Source organism: Anomaloglossus baeobatrachus, chromosome 10 (assembly GCF_048569485.1).
Source record: "Anomaloglossus baeobatrachus isolate aAnoBae1 chromosome 10, aAnoBae1.hap1, whole genome shotgun sequence".
NCBI classification, from domain to species: domain Eukaryota; kingdom Metazoa; phylum Chordata; class Amphibia; order Anura; family Aromobatidae; genus Anomaloglossus; species Anomaloglossus baeobatrachus.
The window spans coordinates 47,893,120-47,915,216 of record NC_134362.1 but is presented as its reverse complement, the minus strand read 5'-3'; the positions used below and the strand labels follow the sequence as shown (position 1 = coordinate 47,915,216).

Genomic DNA, 22,097 nt, shown 5'->3' with positions numbered 1-22,097 from the left:
TGTATAGTTGCAACCTAGGTGTCCCCCATATTTTGCAGTCTGGATGATTAATTTTAAGACACCCAGTAACTACTTATCTATCAGTCCACAGCAGTTTACTTGCAAGCTTGGTGGGTGCAAGTGACCATTTATAGTGGATTGAATAATAGAAGCCCAGTCCCTCAAGCTCAATTAACTCTGCATTATTAGAAGTTACTTGCATATTATTTCCTTTCACGCTCTGCTTTAGGGCGGTGTTACACGGTACGATATATTGGGCGATATATCAGTGGGGTGACTGATTCCGTGACGCACATCCGGCATCCTTAGATATGTCGTAGCGTGTGACAGCTACGAGCAAAAATACTCACCTTATCGTTGCTCGTTGACACGTCGCTCATTTTCATAAAAATCGTTCCTCCTTCTGCGCGCCGGTTGTTCATTGTTCCCGAGGTAGCACACATCGCTCCAAGTGACACCCCGGGAACGACAAACTGTAGCTTACCTGCAGCCGCCGGCTATGCGGAAGGAAGGAGGTGGGCGGAATGTTATGTCCCGCTCATCTCAGCCCCTCCGCTTCTATTGGGCGGCCGCTGTGTGACGTCGAACGTCCCTCCCCCTTCAGGAAGAGGATGTTCGTCGCCCACAGCGAGGTCATTCGGGAGGTAAGTACTTGTGACAGGGGTTAACGACTTTGTGTGACACGGGCAACAAATTGCCCGTGACGCACAAACGACGGGGGCAGGTGCGATCGCTCGTGCGATCGCACGATAAATAGCCTCGTGTAACGGGGCCTTAAGACTTATGGCCAACATATACAGAACAAAATTGGAGGAGCAGTCTACTATGTTGGAGTAACCCTCGACTTTGCTCTATTCTTCAAGCCACACATCCAAGCCCTCTTCAACTCATGCCGATTACAACTCAAAAATGTCTCCCGGATCCGTGTGAGGCAAATCCCGGGATATGAAGGTGAATTATGACTCCAGTCATAATCCCTCATCACTCCCTGGCAGTGCCCCCTCCCTTCTTGTTCTCAGTGTTCCACTTACACCTCCATGGCCATGTCCTGTGATATGGAGATGAGGTGGTGTGGGAACAATGGACACAGGATGACTCCCTGCCGTCACCCTGTAGTAGGAGCTGCTAGCTAGTTAGCAAGGCTATGGAAATAGCCAGACAGAACGACTCCAGTAAAAAATGGTTCATATCTCGCAAGCCATATTTCCGATAAATATGGCAACCATAAAAATGGTGTCTCCGCATGCAGACGATGCCGGCACACCCTTTTTATGGGAGCAGGACATTGGGAAATGCCCCAGGCGTGATATCAGCCAATGGGGAACTGGCAGACAGGTCATGAGTCCCCTCGTTCTGTAGCTAAATTCATAACTGTCACAATGAGAGCATTGGCGTCCGCCTACGACGCTCCCAGGCAAAGTTATGGCCCATATTCCATGTTGGGATATTGTCCATAACTCAAGCCAGGGGTGGAGCAGTGCTCCCTGTGAGGTCACGAAGGTAGGAGGGGACCTGGATTTGGCCAGGTTGATAACCCTACTTCGGCCATTTTCCAGTGTTCTTCTGCTCGGGGGCCTGGTTGGGAAAGACCTGTGAGGGAGTTCCTGGAAACCTGGTCTACAGCGCCCCCCTGTGGCCAGACGCAACAAGGTAACTGCTGGAACTGTGTATGCCTGTTTGTAACCCATGCTTTGATTGTAACTGTACTCTGACATATGTATATTCTGTAGATTCCCTATTGTATATATTGTAGTTTCTAGTGTGCTTTAGGCTGATTAAATTATATAATTAATCTTGGGCTGTTCTGTTATCTCGATCTTGAATCCCACGTCTGTGTGTTCGGCTAATAGTTACCGTAAATCGGTTGGTGGCAGCGAATTGTGCCAAGGATTATTGTGGGGAGGCCAGTGAGATTCGGGGAGATTTTATATATTCCGCCCGCGGAGGTCGGGGGAATATATACCTTACTCTCACCGGGGACCCTTCAATAATCGGCATAAGTAGTATAGCGGCCTCCTTGCTTATTGTCGGGCAATTCCATAATTGGCCTGACTATAAGAGGGGCGCTAGAGAGCGCGTCACGTGCTCTGTCTGTCGGTCGGGAGGTATAAAGGAGGGGTGACCCCCACTTGTTACCCCCCGATTGTGACGTACTGGTAGCCAGCGCGGGGGATTTCTGAGTGACCCCCCCGGTGGTTTGTGACATATTGGTGGCATAGCGGTGGGATCGAGATAATAGTGTGTGTGAGTGTGAGACCCATACTCCCAGACACTAAAGACTGCCTGCAGCAGCTGTGGCTGCTGGGGTCTTCAGACTAGCTCAACACTAGAGTGTCAGAGTGCAGATACTGTAAGGTGTGTGGAGGCATCAGGTGTCAGTTCTGTGTCAGTGACCAAAAGTCTGCAAGAATGGCTGATGGCACCAGGAGCAGAGCTATGCAACTGGCCAATGCTAAAGCAGGAGCCGAAGAGAGGGAGGACGGTGCTGTGGGCAGTAATGAGGAGGTTGCCCACGAGTCCTCCAGGAGCTCGACGCCAGAAAACCGTTCTGCCGAGGACATTGCGCAACCTGGCACTGCTGGACAAGATGAGGAGGAGCTCTCCCAAGGTTCCTCAACGAGCCAGATGCCAGCCCTCCGCTCTGAAAGGGACAGTGAATCGCCTAGCTCTGCAGCGTGCCGCAGATCACCACGTGCCATTCCACCGAGCCTGGGAGGCTCGGATAGCCTTCTTCAAATGGCTATGGCCCTTCTCCAGGCTGGAGACCAGAAGGGCTACAAGGAACTCCTGGCAGAGCGCAGGGCAGAGCGGCACGCAGAGCGTGAGGCTGCGGAGCGAGAGCGGCAGGCAGCGCGTGAAGAGCGAGAGCGACAGGCAGACCGTGACTACCAGCTGCAGCTAGCTCAGCTCCGGCCCTCATCAGCCACATGTGACCTTCGAGACACCAAACTTCCAAAGGTCCGTGTTGAGGACTTCCCAGTGCTGGAGAAGGATGGAGACTTGGACTCTTTCTTGACTGCTTTTGAACGGACTTGCTTGCAGCACCATCTGGACAAGGACCAGTGGGCCAAATACCTGACCCCCCGTTTAAGGGGTAAGGCCCTGGATATCCTTGGGGATTTGCCTGCTGAGGCAGATCAGGGCTACGACACCATCAAGCGGGCCCTGATCCAACAGTACAACCTCACTCCAGAGTCCTACCGCAAGAAGTTCCGGAGCCTACAGAAGGGACCAAAGGACTCCTGGGCTGACCACCGGCAGGCACTTGCCCGAGCTGCCGACCACTGGACCCAAGGCCTGCAGCTTTCCACCGGACCGGAGATCCTGGACTTGTTCATCACGGAGCAACTCTTGTGGAACTGCCCTGAGGATCTCCGCCAGTTCATCCGAGACCAGAAGCCAAAGGGGTCCACGGCTACAGCTGCCCTTGCCGATGACTACACCAACAACCGGGCCCCTGAGGCCAGGAGAGCGGCCACCAGCAGCACCTGGAGAGGGGGTAAGATGAATTCTGCGACTGCCCCACCTGCCCCTAGACTGCAGGGGGTGTCCCCCTCAACTCCCCTCTCCAGGCCCGTGGCGGAACCAAGACGGTGCCACCAGTGCAACCTACCTGGACACTTCAAGGCCATGTGCCCTCAGCGTCCCAAGGCCCCGGCTCCGTCCCCGTCCCAAGGGCCGCCCAAGGTGTATTGTGTGGGTGGGGGTGGTGGTAGGTCCCTGGACAGCTTCCAACCTGTCACCGTCGGCCGGTCTGTGACCATAGGACTGCGAGACAGCGCCTCGGAGGTGACTCTGGTGCGGCCTGAGATGGTGTCCCCCCAAGACTTGATCCCTGGAAAAACCCTCGCTGTCTCCGGGATTGGAGGCACTGACCCGGCGCTGCCTGTTGCTGACATTTATGTGGACTGGGGCGCAGGGCGGGGGGTGAGGGAGGTGGGGGTAACTGATCGGATCCCCGCAAACGTGCTACTTGGGACAGATTTGGGGCAGATAACCTCCCAGTTTGGGCCCCCCCCAAGGGCTGAACCTTCAGCCCGTACTGACATGACTCCTAACAATCTTAATGTGTTATCTATGAATGATGTAAGGGAGGAGGGAGTGAACTCTGATACTTCTGCTTGCACAGACACCATAGACACACACGCAGCTGCAGCTGTGACAGGAGGGGAGGGGGTCAGAGAAAGGTGTGACAATGCCTCTACCAGTAACCAGCCTGTGAGCTGGGATCTGTTGCCCTCTGCAGGGATAAGCAGAGAGCAGGGTGCTGCAGGGGGAGGACCAGTGTGTGGGGTGGGGGCTACCGCAGCAAATGTGGGGTCCCCAGAGATTTCACAGCGGGGTTCTGTTGCTGCAGGAGGGGAACAGGCAGGTGAGATTGGGGCCGGTCCAGGAGCGGAAGTGCTCCCAGGTAAGATCTCGGTGCATGGTTCCCCCACAACCGGGGTGTCAGGAAGCCAGGTAGGTCTGCCTGAACCGGCGACTTGGTCAGGAACGGAGGAGGAGCAGGCACGACCCACGGTCGCAGCGGCTGTGGCCGCTGTCACCCGCAGTGGGAGTGCTGGAAGCCAAGGGGCCTCCCGGAGGTCCGATAGCTCTTCCCCTTCTGACCAAGTGGCAGCCGAGTCAGGTGGAGGCCAGGACACAGGTCCCGGGGTACTGACTGAAGATGTGACAGTCTCGTCGATTCTGGCCACATCTAGTCAGGGGTTTCAGGCAGCGTTAGAAGCTGACGACAGCCTGAAAGCTCTTAAGGAGCAGGCGGCACAGCCTCCCTCGGACTCGGACCCGGAGCGAGTGGTCTGGGACCAAGGACGGCTGTACCGGGCCACGGTCCAGCAGGGTTCACCGGAGGCGTGACCCAGGGACCGACAGTTGGTGGTACCCTATCCGTTCCGGACGGAGTTGTTGCGGATCGCACATGAGATTCCGATGGCCGGACACCTAGGGATCGCTAAGACCAAGGCCAGGTTAAACCAGCATTTCTACTGGCCAAAAATGGGGGCCGATGTGGCTGCCTACTGCCGTTCGTGTGAAACCTGTCAGAGAGTGGGGAAGGCGGGGCCACACCCCAAAGCCCCACTAGTATCTCTGCCAATCATCGATGAGCCTTTCAGGAGGGTGGCTGTGGATCTGGTCGGCCCGCTGGCCATCCCCAGCAGCTCCGGGAAACGCTTCATACTGACGGTAGTGGACTATGCCACCCGGTACCCAGAAGCAGTGGCCTTGTCGTCCATTCGGGCTGACAAGGTGGCCACCGCATTGCTGGAGATTTTCTCCCGAGTGGGTTTTCCCCAGGAAATGCTCACTGACCGGGGGACCCAATTCATGTCCCAGCTGATGGAGGCCCTCTGTAAGCAAGTCCAGGTGCGACATCTGGTGGCCAGCCCGTACCATCCACAGACTAATGGCCTGTGCGAGCGGTTCAATGGCACCTTAAAGCAGATGCTTAAGATGTTGGTCGACTCCCATGGGCGTGACTGGGAGCGGTATCTCCCACACCTGTTATTTGCTTACCGGGAGGTTCCACAGGCCTCAACAGGATTCTCACCGTTTGAGCTCCTGTACGGGCGACGTGTGCGGGGCCCCCTGGCTCTGGTGAAAGAGGCTTGGGAAGGGGATTTGGCCACCCCTGGAGTGTCGGTTATCGAGTATGTCATGCGCTTCCGGGACAAAATGCAGGCCTTGACGCAACTGGTACACGACAATATGGCTCAAGCCCAGGCCGATCAGAAGCGTTGGTACGACCAGAACGCTTGTGAGAGGACCTACCAAGTGGGTCAAAAGGTGTGGGTACTGGTCCCCGTACCACAGGACAAGCTTCAGGCAGCCTGGGAAGGCCCATACCTCGTGTACCAGCAGCTCAACCCTGTAACGTACCTGGTCACCCTGGACCCTGCCCGTGGAAGGCGGAAGCCCTTCCATGTGAACATGATGAAGGCACATCATGAGCGGGAGGCATGTGCGCTCCCCGTGTGCAACCTGCCCGAGGAGGGAGAAGCGGAAACCCTCTTGGATATGCTAGCCCAGGTTAGGGCAGGCGGATCCATTGAGGATGTGGAGGTTGGCCACCAGCTCTTGGAGGACCAACGGTCCCAGCTGTGGGCCACCCTACACCCCTTCCGGGGGTTGTTTACCAACCAGCCCGGAAGGACTGACTTGGCTGTCCATCACGTGGACACTGGGGATCATCCCCCGATCCGGCGTTCAGCATATCGGGTCTCCCTGGAGGTGCAGCAACACATGCGCCAGGAGATTGACGAGATGCTGAAGCTGGGGGTGATCCAGGCGTCCAACAGCGCTTGGGCCTCGCCTGTAGTCCTCGTCCCTAAGAAGGACCGAACCACGCGGTTCTGCGTGGACTACAGGGGGCTCAATGCGGTCACGGTCGCCGATGCGTACCCAATGCCACGCATCGATGACCTGCTCGATCAGTTGGCCGGGGCTCAGTACCTGACCATCATGGATCTGAGCCGGGGATATTGGCAGATCCCCCTGACTCGCAAGGCCAGGGAATGCTCTGCCTTTATTACCCCATTTGGACTATACGAGTCCACGGTGATGCCATTCGGGATGAGGAATGCCCCTGCCACTTTCCAGCGGATGGTCAACACCCTGCTCAAGGGACTTGAAGGGTACGCGGCCGCGTACCTGGATGACATTGCCGTCTTCAGTCCCACCTGGGAGGACCACCTAGAGCATCTAGCACAGGTGCTCAGGCGGATCCACCGGGCAGGTTTGACCATCAAGCCGGGAAAGTGTCAGCTGGCCATGAGCGAGGTCCAGTACCTCGGTAACCGGGTAGGCGGGAGAACACTGAAGCCCGAGCCTGAGAAAGTGGAGGCCATCGCATCCTGGCCCACCCCCAGGACCAAGAAGCAGGTGATGTCCTTCTTGGGGACCGCTGGGTACTATAGGAGGTTTGTTCCATGCTATAGTAGCCTGGCAAAGCCCTTGACGGACCTCACCAAGAAGAAGCTGCCCTCTGCAGTCGATTGGACAATGGACTGCGAGACAGCCTTCCGGGCCCTAAAGGACGCCCTGTCCAGCCCGCCCGTGCTACAGGCAGCCGACTTCACGCGGCCGTTTGTAGTACAGACCGACGCCAGTGACTTCGGCCTCGGTGCGGTGCTCAGCCAGGTGGACTCTGCGAGCCAAGAGCACCCAGTCTTGTACCTGAGCAGGAAGCTGTTACCAAGGGAAGTGGCCTATTCCACGATGGAGAAGGAGTGCCTGGCCATAGTGTGGGCCCTGCAGCGTCTGCAACCCTATCTATACGGGCGCCACTTCATCGTGGAGACGGACCACAATCCCCTCAGCTGGTTGCACACCGTCTCTGGGACGAATGGGCGATTGTTGCGATGGAGCCTTGCGCTCCAGCAATACAACTTCACCATTCGCCACAAAAGGGGCCGTGACCACGGTAACGCAGACGGGCTGTCCCGACAAGGAGAGGTCGCGGACGGGCGCACGGGGGAACACCGGAGTGTGCTGCCCCCTAGCGCCCTCAAAAGGGGGGAGGTGTGAGGCAAATCCCGGGATATGAAGGTGAATTATGACTCCAGTCATAATCCCTCATCACTCCCTGGCAGTGCCCCCTCCCTTCTTGTTCTCAGTGTTCCACTTACACCTCCATGGCCATGTCCTGTGATATGGAGATGAGGTGGTGTGGGAACAATGGACACAGGATGACTCCCTGCCGTCACCCTGTAGTAGGAGCTGCTAGCTAGTTAGCAAGGCTATGGAAATAGCCAGACAGAACGACTCCAGTAAAAAATGGTTCATATCTCGCAAGCCATATTTCCGATAAATATGGCAACCATAAAAATGGTGTCTCCGCATGCAGACGATGCCGGCACACCCTTTTTATGGGAGCAGGACATTGGGAAATGCCCCAGGCGTGATATCAGCCAATGGGGAACTGGCAGACAGGTCATGAGTCCCCTCGTTCTGTAGCTAAATTCATAACTGTCACAATGAGAGCATTGGCGTCCGCCTACGACGCTCCCAGGCAAAGTTATGGCCCATATTCCATGTTGGGATATTGTCCATAACTCAAGCCAGGGGTGGAGCAGTGCTCCCTGTGAGGTCACGAAGGTAGGAGGGGACCTGGATTTGGCCAGGTTGATAACCCTACTTCGGCCATTTTCCAGTGTTCTTCTGCTCGGGGGCCTGGTTGGGAAAGACCTGTGAGGGAGTTCCTGGAAACCTGGTCTACAGCGCCCCCCTGTGGCCAGACGCAACAAGGTAACTGCTGGAACTGTGTATGCCTGTTTGTAACCCATGCTTTGATTGTAACTGTACTCTGACATATGTATATTCTGTAGATTCCCTATTGTATATATTGTAGTTTCTAGTGTGCTTTAGGCTGATTAAATTATATAATTAATCTTGGGCTGTTCTGTTATCTCGATCTTGAATCCCACGTCTGTGTGTTCGGCTAATAGTTACCGTAAATCGGTTGGTGGCAGCGAATTGTGCCAAGGATTATTGTGGGGAGGCCAGTGAGATTCGGGGAGATTTTATATATTCCGCCCGCGGAGGTCGGGGGAATATATACCTTACTCTCACCGGGGACCCTTCAATAATCGGCATAAGTAGTATAGCGGCCTCCTTGCTTATTGTCGGGCAATTCCATAATTGGCCTGACTATAAGAGGGGCGCTAGAGAGCGCGTCACGTGCTCTGTCTGTCGGTCGGGAGGTATAAAGGAGGGGTGACCCCCACTTGTTACCCCCCGATTGTGACGTACTGGTAGCCAGCGCGGGGGATTTCTGAGTGACCCCCCCGGTGGTTTGTGACAGCCTCGTGTAACGGGGCCTTAAGACTTATGGCCAACATATACAGAACAAAATTGGAGGAGCAGTCTACTATGTTGGAGTAACCCTCGACTTTGCTCTATTCTTCAAGCCACACATCCAAGCCCTCTTCAACTCATGCCGATTACAACTCAAAAATGTCTCCCGGATCCGTGCTTTCCTTAACCAAGAACCTGCAAAAACATTAGTGCATGCCCTCATCATCTCCCGCCTCGACTACTGCAACCTCCTGCTCTCTGGCCTCCCTTCCAACACTCTTGCACCCCTCCAATCTATCCTAAACTCTGCGGCCCGCTTAATCCACCTCTCCCCTCGCTACTCCCCAGCCTCGCCACTCTGCCAATCCCTTCACTGGCTTCCCATCGCCCAACTACTCCAGTTCAAAAAACATTAACCATAACATACAAAGCCATGCACAACCTGTCTCCTCCCTACATCTGTGACCTAGTCTCCCGGTACCTACCTGCACGCAACCTCAGATCCTCACAAGATCTCCTTCTCTGCTCCTCTCTTATCTCCTCTTCTCACAATTGCGTACAAGATTTCTCCCGCGCCTCCCCCATACTCTGGAACGCTCTACCTCAGCATATCAGACTCTCCACTACCGTGGAAAGCTTCAAGAGGAACCTCAAGACCCATCTCTTCCAACAAGCCTACAACCTACAATAGCCCTCAGTCCAGTAGACCACTGCGCAACCAGCTCTGTCCTCACCTATTGTACCATCACCCATTCCCTGTAGACTGTGAGCCCTCGCGGGCAGGGTCCTCTCTCCTCCTATACCAGTCTGTCTTGTACTGTTAATGATTGTTGTACGTATACCCTCTCTCACTTGTAAAGCGCCATGGAATAAATGGCGCTATAATAATAAATAATAATATGGGGTTCTCCCAACAGATTATATTGGGTGACTGGATGGTGGATTTCTCATCACTTTCTTCGTCAGGTCAGAGGAGAATATACATGACATCGGATTTGCTTTATGCAATACATATAAACTTTTAGAGTATCTTTGAATCCGATTTCCCCCAACTATGTGTATAAAGGATCTTATGACCCACAAAGCAATTTTCTTTATGTGTAATTTCTCCTTTATGAGCTGCAGATTGTAAATATTTGGAGCGAAATAGTTTGTTTTCCGAAATCAACATTTTGGAAAAAGGTCTAGGATCATCAATAAACACAGGAAAAATATCAAAGTATTTGGAAAACTAAGTACATTGTTATGGTGTTTTACATCACATAATATCATTTAATGACTATATAATTAGAACATACCTCGTGTGTGTGTGTGTGTATATATATTATATATATATTATATATATATAAAATTTATTTCTTTTTACACAAATAAAAAAAAACAACAAAAAACAAACAAAACGGCACATTGGCAACTACTACTGAATATTCTGCCAAGTCAAACAACCAATCCAACCACAGTGAATAATAAAATAACACTCGTCAATAAAGTGGATATACAATGTATAGACGATCTGTATAAAATATATTTCTAACTAACCAGACATAACACAAGGAAATATTGCTGCCAAGGAGGAGGAGGAGGAGGAGGGGGGGGGGGGGGGGGGGGTCTGGTGTACGGTTTACCAATCATGCCCTTTCCATGACCCTTGAGCCTATGGCTCCCCCTTCACTTTATGGTTATTCTCAAGTGATAACATTGTCCCATTTACATGCCTTTCTGCTCTTTCTAATATACACATAGTTGGACTGATCATTAGGAGCAATAACTCCTATGTCTTAATAGTTTACTTTCTCTAGTCTAGTGACTTGTTAGGCTTAATGGCCCCCCCAAGCCTCCACCCTTCCCACTACACTATAGATAGTGGTCAGCTGACCTGACCACAAGGGAGTTCTTGGTCTGGGTGTCCGCTCCTGCGCTCTCTATGAGAAAGCCACTGCCAAACTTTTGACAGTGACCTCTTTTTGCAGAAAAGGAATCACCGTCGGAATTCCAACACATCGTCATTCTCTTGATTGAGATCTGTTGGACGAATCGGGAGCCCCCCCCCCCCCCCCGCTCTTACATATTACACCAATCCTGCCAATAGCCTAAAGTTATCTAAACTTTCAGACATGTGTATAGGGCCTTTAGAAACCATTTCAATGGCTGGTAAACTGTAATTTCCAATCAGGAGCATCACAATATGCCAAGTAGTGATGGGCGAGCACTAAGATGCTCGGCACTTGTAACGAGCAGTTGGATGCTCCGATAGGCGCGACTCCAGTAGCAAAGTATAATGGAGCGCGAAGTTGGTTGGGTACGCGTAATGAGCAGTTGGATGCTTGGATGGGATCTACTCAACTACAATGGGGAACTTAAACATCTTTCCAGAAAGTTTCCCAGAACGCTCGGGTCACCCATTATACTTTGCTACTAGAGTTGTGCCCATCGGAGTATCCAACTTCTCGTTACGAGTGCCGAGCATCTTTGTGCTCGCTTATCGCTACTTGGCATATTGTGATGCACATGATTGGAAATTACATTTACATGCCATATACGACAGACATTGATTAGCCTTGGTTTAGCCTAAAGTTATCTGGACTTTCTGAAATCGGCAGGATTGGTCAACAGTCTAATATGTAGGGGCCTCTCGACTATTGTGCACACGATCGCAAAAATTGGCCAAGTGCTAGCCATCATATAGCACTCGTCCCCATGTTATTTTATGTAACTGTGCATGGCAAATTTTTTTTTTTCCTTGGATAGAGCCTGTTCCGGATTAAAAAGGTGGGAAAAAAACAAAACAGGAACACACTCAAGATGACATTCTAGTGCAGTTCGATTTTCACGGACTGACAATATAGAGGAGGTGGAGAAGTTTTTCCTTTCTCCTCCTCCAAGAAAGTCTGATCAGAGTAAGATCAGTATAAGACGACTAATTTTCTTGAATAAGAGATAAACAGTCGTGTGACCCTATAAGACTAGACGCGATTAAGTGCATTGGTATGAAGACAGTCCATGCTTTTATCTGGAGTACATATAGAGTTAATTGTAAAAGATTTCAGAAACTAAGATTTGTAACAACTTAGAAAATGTTTCTAAACTTACAAAAGTATTTCTCAAGCACCATAGACCCTTGAGGGGCCTCAAGGTACGGCCGAGCTGCACCCAGTCAGTGGAATTCACTACAACATACTGACTTTCTAACATTCTCTTTTCAAAGAAACATATCCCAGGCCAAAATTCAGCCCCACCTAAATGTGAGAAAGCCCCATCCAGTTTTTAAGCACTTGCTTCCAGATCCCGGATTCCATTACCATCCACATTGATATTCTATTGTTGCATATTTAAACATGGCTGCTTTCACACATCCGGTTTTTGCTGAGCGGCACAATACGGCGCTTTGCCGAAAAAAATGCAACCGTTTTTTTTTTGCTGCCGGTTGAGTTTTTTTCCCACATAGACTTGCATTAGCATCGTTTTGTGCCGCATGGCCTTGCGTCCGGTTTTTGCCGGATGCGGCATATTTAGCCCATGCGGCGGCTGGATGGAACGTCGCCTGGCACGTTTTTTTTGTGCGGCACGATTTACAATGCAAGCCTAAGGACGCCGGATACGGCGTTCTGCGGCAAAAACCGCATCCAGCCGCCGGATGCGTTTTTTTGCACTGCGCATGCTCAGTATTAAGCAGTATCCGTCAAAAAAATGGACGTGCCGCATGGAAAAACTTATGCAACGGATCAGTTTTTTTCGCCGCATCCGTTGCATAGGTTTTTGAGCCGGATTGAGCCGCACTGCAAAAACCGGATGTGTGAAAGCAGCCTAAGGCGGGCTTTGCACACTACGACATTGCAGGTGCGATGTCGGTGGGGTCAAATTGAAAATGACGCACTTCCGGCATCGCATGCGACATCGTAGTATGTAAAGCCTAGATGATACGATTAACGAGCGCAAAAGCGTCGTAATCGTATCATCGGTGCGGCGTCTGCGTAATCCATAATTACGCTGACGCGACGGTCCGATGTTGTTCCTCGCTCCAGCGGCAGCACACATCGCTGTGTGTGAAGCCGCAGGAGCGAGGAACATCTACCGGCGTCACTGCGGCTTCCGTAGGATATGCGGAAGGAAGGAGGTGGGCGGGATGTTTACATCCCACTCATCTCCGCCCCTCCGCTCCGATTGGCCGCCTGGCGTGTGACGTCGCTATGACGCCGCACGACCCGCCCCCTTAACAAGGAGGCGGGTCGCCGGCCAGAGCGACGGTCGCAGGACAGGTGAGTCCATGTGAAGCTGCCGTAGCGATAATGTTCGCTACGGCAGCTATCACAAGGAAATCGCTGCTGCGACGGGGGCGGGGGACTATCGCGCTCGGCATCGCGGCATCGGCCTGCGATGTCGCAGCGTCCAAAGTACCCCTAAGTCCTCAGATTACCTCCCACATTAGAAGGTGCTCATCGATTTGAGAAATGAAAGATATTTCACATATATTGTAACAAGTTTACGATATACGAGTCGTCTGGATCCTTCAAATTTGGAAGACCGGCTGAATTTCTGGCCAAAGTACAAGTAAGTAGGTGTAAAATTAATATATATTATATTAGATACACACACACAGAGTATAATATATATATATATATATATATATATATATATATATATATATATATATATATATATAATATATCTCGAACAAAGTCAAACAAAAAGTGTCTGTGATGCACACTGCTGTAAATATTATTTTACTAAGGAAAAAGTGTTGTTCACTATTTTAAGTACAAACATAAAAAAAAGGAACAATAAAAACACAAAGGCGGCAGTTAAAAATAATTATTAATGGATCAGAGGAAAAGAGAATGAAAATGGGTTTATTGTAGAGGAAGAAAAATAGCCTGAAACCAGAAGTTTTCCTGAGACGCCATTAGTATTGAGGACCGTAAAAAAAAAAAAAAAGTAGGTTCTTCAGATTATTTTAGAGGAGATCTAAATGTTACAGCTATGGGCAAAAAAGGCACTTCTTTCTTCTTCAAAATGGTTTTGATCTGTGCGTTGCATAAGTCATTGGAAAATAAAAATTATATTCAGAAGAAATGAATAGAGATTTGGAAGACCAGTAGTGAGATGGAAGGAAACAATCACAGGAGCCATAATCATGCTAAAAGAATCCTGGAAGCCCAAAAGACATGACGTTTTGGAAAGACATCATTGGTGGATCTTATGGGTAATGACATGGAAGTACATTTATTCTTCAATGAAAGCTCATATGGAACTGTAATTTTCAGACGATATATATTTTGTCAATAGCTGGGGGTTTGACTACTGGGATCCCAGTAATCTAGAGAACGGAGCATCAAAACCCCCCACAGTGCCCCATCCTGAATGGAGTGGATCTCCAAAACCCCACAGTGCCCCATCCTGAATGGAGTGGATCTCCAAAACCCCACAGTGCCCCATCCTGAATGGAGTGGATCTCCAAAACCCCACAGTGCCCCATCCTGAATGGAGTGGATCTCCAAAACCCCACAGTGCCCCATCCTGAATGGAGTGGATCTCCAAAACCCCACAGTGCCCCATCCTGAATGGAGTGGATCTCCAAAACCCCACAGTGCCCCATCCTGAATGGAGTGGATCTCCAAAACCCCACAGTGCCCCATCCTGAATGGAGTGGATCTCCAAAACCCCACAGTGCCCCATCCTGAATGGAGTGGATCTCCAAAACCCCACAGTGCCCCATCCTGAATGGAGTGGATCTCCAAAACCCCACAGTGCCCCATCCTGAATGGAGTGGATCTCCAAAACCCCACAGTGCCCCATCCTGAATGGAGTGGATCTCCAAAACCCCACAGTGCCCCATCCTGAATGGAGTGGATCTCCAAAACCCCACAGTGCCCCATCCTGAATGGAGTGGATCTCCAAAACCCCACAGTGCCCCATCCTGAATGGAGTGGATCTCCAAAACCCCACAGTGCCCCATCCTGAATGGAGTGGATCTCCAAAACCCCACAGTGCCCCATCCTGAATGGAGTGGATCTCCAAAACCCCACAGTGCCCCATCCTGAATGGAGTGGATCTCCAAAACCCCACAGTGCCCCATCCTGAATGGAGTGGATCTCCAAAACCCCACGTGCCCCATCCTGAATGGATCTCCAAAACCCCAAAGCACCCCATCCTGAATAGAGCAGATGTGAATATGATCAACCTCCACTCCTTTCTATGGGACTGCTTAAGAAAGCCAATTACAGAGCTCCCAGCAGAAATCAGCAAGCTATCCCTTATCTTATGAATAGGCAATAAATTACATTTTGGGGAAAAAAATTTTTTTTTTAAAAAAAAAAAAAAAAAAAAAGAAAAAGGGGGGGGGGATGCCGTGAACTTTTACAGAAATGTTCAAAAATGAACATTAATTATAGATGCATTAAGGTGTTTATAAAGCTCCCCTACAAAAAATAAAATGTATCTTTGCGTCACTTGCATGCTGAACCCACCAGTAAAAATGCTAATAGCCTTTATTTCCTTGTAATTGTGGAATTTAAAAAAATTAAAAAAAAAATCCGGTAGCTTGAGGTCAAAGACAATGAGCCACTGATTGCAGGGTTGAGCAATTTTTCATCTATAAATCAGAAGATCTTAAGTGTTTAGCAATAGGCATTCTGCACTGACTCATTTTTTCAACATGTGACAAAACATGTCTCGAAGCGTCTTTTGCCAGTCAGCCTTATCTAGGATGTTCCATAATAATCATATATTCTTGTGTCTGGACACACTAGAAATGTTCTTGGAGGAGAAAGTCGTCAGCACAATATTCCAGCATCTGAGTGAATTATAATGATGGTTGAAATTAGATCGCATTAGAAGGTGTAACCAATCTCAACCCTAATACTGTTATGGTGAAGGCCAAGTTCACGAACAGTAATCACCCGTTAGAACGGATCCAGTCAATGCATGGTTGCTGGATCCGTTCTTATGGATGATTATTGGACATATGAATGTAGCCTTGGAGAAGTCACCAGTAGAAAAGCTTAATTATGGTCAAACAATCCTTGGCTGTCAGATGATAATGATTGTCATCTCCAGTCATTGCACAACCTGTAGAGTTGAATCATATTTATGGAATCATGAGGTTTTGCCGATAGACTTTATACTGAAGTTGGCCCACTTTGCAGAAGGAATTTATTAAAATGGTGGAAAACCAGTAAAAATACTTTGCTGCTTCAAGCTACACATGTTGGAAAGCGTATTTTCCACTCAATGGACGGCTGATGGCCACACAGCCACTCAATGGACGGCTGATGGCCACACAATGGACGGCTGATGGCCACACAGCCACTCAATGGATGGCTGATGGCCACACAGCCACTCAATGGACGGCTGATGGCCACACAGCCACTCAATGGACGGCTGATGGCCACACAGCCACTGTGTGGCACAAATCAAGTGTTTTATGATCCATTCACGAATGTGTTCTATTGGAAAAAAAATGGAATATCTAAATCTATGTGTTGCTGCTTCTCAACACACACAAACCTCTCTCTGGTTGCTCAATTTAGGGTCAAACAAGCTCCAATAAGTAACCGATTGGAGGAGAAACAAAGACATTTTACTATATCTGAAGTGTCTATTCCAAATAAGAACGGTTGTATTATGGTTTAGCAGATAAGAGACTTGCTACATGAATGATCCTGCAAACAAGCACTGAACGAAGATATGGATTAGGCAATATGAGTTATTGTATTTATCGAGGGCGAGGTAGAACAATGCCAAAATTAAGGCTCCATTCAGCCTTGCAGCGTGACTCATTCCTATGCCTCATCACACAAGGCATTACATTGAAACCTTGCTAATATAGTTTTTATAGCCTTGTGCTACATCCAAATCATGAAAAATAGTATCTCATATATCAATTAAAGAAAATGGGCGTGTGAAAACCCCACAGGATACAGTGTCCAACTACACGCTGATGTTAAAGACGACGTAACTTCACGGCTGCTTATAAAAGTTTAGTGACCCTGGAGTAGATATTGCACTATATGTAGTTATATTCAGGACTCGACAAAGCGCGTGTCAGCGCGAAACAGGCTGTCGTCCGTTCACCGTCCTCTGCACCCCCTCTCTCCCCATGCTCCTGTATTTTGTCTGCAATAACGCAGAATAAAGGATATTTTTGCACGTAATGGAGTGAGTTGCCGCATTCTGTTCTAGGATTTGTAGTTATATTATACACTAGATATATTTAGGGTCTGAGTAATGTCCAGCAAGATGACTTTATGACTCCGTTCACCCCATTAGACGTGTACTTGTAACATGAGATTTGTAACTCATAGGGTTACTCATTGGCAGAACCACACCCTGAATCTTGCTCTCCCCTTCTTCAGGATTATCAGATTAGGACAGAGAAGTTACACATCACTGGATGCTGCTTTTTGAAAGTACACACTTCTGCAAAACTTTGCATTGCCAACATCTTCTATTTGGCATGTATTAATATTGTGTGCGCGCGTGCATTGTCAGGCTGAACTTCCATGGACCCACCATTGACTCTAGGGGCCCACTGGACAGCTACATGCAAATGTTACATTAGCCCCATTCACACATTTAGTCACTTACATAACGCAATTAATTCTAAAGTGCGTTACATACATCAACACTGTCCCCATTGGGGCTCACAATCAAGAGTCCTTATCTGTATGTCTGGAGTGTGGGAGGAAACTGGAGGACCCGGTGGAAACCATACAAACATGGGAGAACATACAAACTCCTTGCAGATGTTGTCCTCGGAGGGATTTGAACCCAGGACACCAGTGCTGCAAGACTGCAGGGCCAACCGCCGAGCCACCCCAACAGGGGCCAACCGCCGAGCCACCCCAACAGGGGCCAACCGCCGAACCACCCCAACAGGGGCCAACCGCCGAACCACCCCAACAGGGGCCAACCGCCGAACCACCCCAACAGGGGCCAACCGCCGAACCACCCCAACAGGGGCCAACCGCCGAACCACCCCAACAGGGGCCAACCGCCGAGCCACCCCAACAGGGGCCAACCGCCGAGCCACCCCAACAGGGGCCAACCGCCGAGCCACCCCAACAGGGGCCAACCGCCGAGCCACCCCAACAGGGGCCAACCGCCGAACCACCCCAACAGGGGCCAACCGCCGAGCCACCCCAACAGGGGCCAACCGCCGAGCCACCCCAACAGGGGCCAACCGCCGAGCCACCCCAACAGGGGCCAACCGCCGAGCCACCCCAACAGGGGCCAACCGCCGAACCACCCCAACAGGGGCCAACCGCCGAACCACCCCAACAGGGGCCAACCGCCGAACCACCCCAACAGGGGCCAACCGCCGAGCCACCCCAACAGGGGCCAACCGCCGAGCCACCCCAACAGGGGCCAACCGCCGAGCCACCCCAACAGGGGCCAACCGCCGAGCCACCCCAACAGGGGCAACCGCCAAACCACTGTGCTGCCCTGTAATTTATCAGAAGCAAATTTATCTGTGCTTTTATATAGTAATGCTCTGGGTAATTTGTTGAGTGAATGAGGAGATGCTGCTTTTTTCTATACATTGTGAATAATGTCATGGTGCCAAATACTACTCAGTGGCCCACCTGGGAATTCCCCTGCTCCCCAGTGGGCCAGTCCGAGTGCATGTGTACACGTCAGTCATGTATTGCATGCCTGAAAAAAAAAAAAATTATAGGACAAGTTAAACACCTATTATTTTTTTTTGGGGGGGGAGGGAGTTGCATCCCCCATACTATATACAATATATATTGCACTATACAATAAATTCATGCTAATAAATATAGTTGCATCTTTTTTTTTTCCAGGATCACAACTGGTAGAACTTTTTTTTTTTTGTTGGACTATGTTATTGAGTGTCTACCCAGAGATTATATGCTACGTATACCTATAATTTAGAGGATAGACGTGCACCACACCTGTATAGGTTTTTGAAGAGCACTTTAAATTCTTGTACAGGAAAAAGATAAAGCAAGATAGCTGAGCTTCTTCAAATTCTTCCGCTTTGACTTATGGACAGGGTAGAAAACAGATGCAGCTATATATTTACACCTATAGTGACATACACGTGTGCAGCCCTAGAGTGGGTTCCCCATGTGAATTCCTGCCGCCCCTCCTCCTCTCCCTCCTGCCCCCCCTTCTCTTCTCAGACTACAGAACTGCTGTGAGTCACTCTGCTCCCAAACCAACATTCCTGAAGGATTCTGGACAGGGGCCAGTACTTCCAGACACACCCAGAGAACTGCAATATACAGAGGAGAGCCATAATATACAGAGCAGTGAGGAAACCAATACTCACGCTGAGCTTTTAGTCACATCATGACTACAGAAATATACAGACTAAAATTTTTAGCCTGAACCTCCCCCCCCCCCCCTTTTAGCACACCCCTATTTCCATAGAGCACCAGTTGCCAAGAAGTTTTATGAGGGTGAAGGAATGTTTTCAGCGCTAATGCATCCCATCTAAAGCTTATCAACTGCTACCCTCAGCACAAGTTCCAAAAAAGTTTTTAGAAACTTTTAATTGGACAAATTAAAGCCCCCATAGTTGCCATCACCTTTCCAAAAAGCGTTAACTCATTAAAGTATGTGTTAAACAACAACTTCACTTCTCACCAGAAAACTTCCTAGATCACTTTGGCCAAGGTGGAAGAACTTCCCTAGGCACTTTGAGTAGGCACCACACCTTTTTTTATTCTCTGATTACAGCTCTCATGGCATTCACACCCCAAACTTTTGAGTGATGGGTTTCTGCCAATCAGAATCCAGGAGGTGAACCCCTCCCTTCCAGGGGAACATGCTGGGCACTTTAGGTGCACATCAACATTACCATTGTAACTGCCATTTAATGAATTATTAATTACACTGTTAACATACTGTAGGTCTATGGAGAGCATTTCAATAGTATACAAAAGCAGCATCAGTTATGTTCTAAAGCTTAGTAAACAAGTCAGACATTCATCAGAAAACAAAAAATATAGATATAAATATGTATTTTATAAAAGGTATTTCTATATATTCCACCATCTCCCCCCTTCATTCCAAAATCTCCACCAGGGGAGGAGGGTGTGGTGCCTCAAACCTCTGTGTTGTAATAGCCACAGAATCCAGTCCAAAGCAAACATGGCCAATAATGCAAAGGCAAAGAGTAGGTTTATCTTGCATACAATAGAAGATGTAGGGGGTGATACAGACACATATATACAATTGTAGCCACAGGTAAGGAAAATCCACCAGACTTCTTCCTATATGTGCCTTGCACACAGAGAAAAGTGTGGGCGCACAGAAAGGCGTAGACGTCTATTACACTCCCAAGTGGGAAAACGGATACTTTTTACAAAACATAAGTAAATAAACAAACAGTTGTATATATCTTCTATATACAGCAGAGTCATAGATTCATATATACAGCAGTATCTTAGATCCCCATATATGCCCTGCACACTGGATTGCGCACAGAGAAAAAAGTATTTGCGCACAATTAAAGCGCATGGAAAGGTGCAGAAAAACATACTTTTACAAAAATAAATATAAAACAGTTGTATATACCCTCTATATACAGCAGACTCATATCCTCTATATACAGCACAATCCTATACCCCTGTATACAGCACAATCCTATACCCCTATATACAGCAGAATCATAGACCCCTATATACAGCAGAATCATATACCCCTATATACAGCAGAATCATATACCCCTATATACAGCAGAATCATAGACCCCTATATACAGCAGAATCATAGACCCCTATATACAGCAGAATCATAGACCCCTGTATACAGCAGAATCATAGACCCCTGTATACAGCAGAATCATAGACCCCTGTATACAGCAGAATCATAGACCCCTGTATACAGCAGAATCATAGACCCCTGTATACAGCAGAATCATAGACCCCTGTATACAGCAGAATCATAGACCCCTGTATACAGCAGAATCATAGACCCCTGTATACAGCAGAATCATAGACCCCTGTATACAGCAGAATCATATACCCCTGTATACAGCAGAATCATATACCCCTGTATACAGCAGAATCATATACCCCTGTATACAGCAGAATCATATACCCCTGTATACAGCAGAATCATATACCCCTGTATACAGCAGAATCATATACCCCTGTATACAGCAGAATCATATACCCCTGTATACAGCAGAATCATATACCCCTGTATACAGCAGAATCATGTATCCCTGTATACAGCAGAATCATGTATCCCTGTATACAGCAGAATCATGTATCCCTGTATACAGCAGAATCATAGACCCCTGTATACAGCAGAATCATAGACCCCTGTATACAGCAGAATCATAGACCCCTGTATACAGCAGAATCATAGACCCCTGTATACAGCAGAATCATAGACCCCTGTATACAGCAGAATCATATACCCCTGTATACAGCAGAATCATATACCCCTGTATACAGCAGAATCATATACCCCTGTATACAGCAGAATCATATACCCCTGTATACAGCAGAATCATATACCCCTGTATACAGCAGAATCATATACCCCTGTATACAGCAGAATCATATACCCCTGTATACAGCAGAATCATATACCCCTGTATACAGCAGAATCATGTATCCCTGTATACAGCAGAATCATGTATCCCTGTATACAGCAGAATCATAGACCCCTGTATATGCCCTGCACACTGGATTGCGCACAGAGAAAAGTATTTGCGCACAAGCTCCAGCGCATGGAAAGGTGCAGAAATACTGATACTTTTAAAAAAATATATATAAAGCAGTTGCTCAGATCGCATATATACAGCAGAATCATATATACCATCCTCTAGAAGAGCAGAGATAACACTAAGTAAAAGCACAAAGAAAAAAAAAGTCCTGAAACTTGAGCAAAAAAGTTCAGAAGAAAGAAAGCAGAGAGTTCCTGAGCTCCAAGAGGGTCCTGCAATGGGCTGTATACAGAGGCGCATGCAGGCTGGTTACCTGTGTGGTCCTTGGCTGGCACAATGCGTGCAGGGAGCCAGCGGCTCTGGTCTGCCTTGGGTAAGCAGAGCTAAGTGATGAGTGCAGGCAGGGCAGGGCTGCTATACTGCACAGTATGGGTGTGTCTGTGTCCAATCCTGGAGAGTAGGCTGAGCCTGCCCTGCCCAGGGCTACAAGCCTGCTGCCTGCCTGTGTGCACACAGAGCCTCTCACTGTGGAGCAACCACTTGTGCTGCTGACACCTATGGAACAGGGTCCTGCACCTACATGCAGACCTGGCCACTATTTGGATTGCAGAGCTCATAGAACAGGGTTTCCTACACTGGAGAATGTTTTCTAAAC

At 49.1% G+C, this 22,097-nt stretch overlaps 1 protein-coding gene across 1 annotated transcript in view; it reads right to left on the bottom strand.

Moving 5' to 3' along the window:
* AHNAK (AHNAK nucleoprotein) overlaps window positions 1–21,846 on the bottom strand; it is a 92,951-nt gene extending 71,105 nt beyond the window's left edge. Inside the window, exon 1 of the mRNA XM_075326565.1 lies at window positions 21,756–21,846. The gene's annotated coding sequence lies outside the window, so the exon portion shown is untranslated. The remainder of the gene's footprint in view (window positions 1–21,755) is intronic.
* Between the last annotated feature and the right edge of the window lie 251 nt (window positions 21,847–22,097).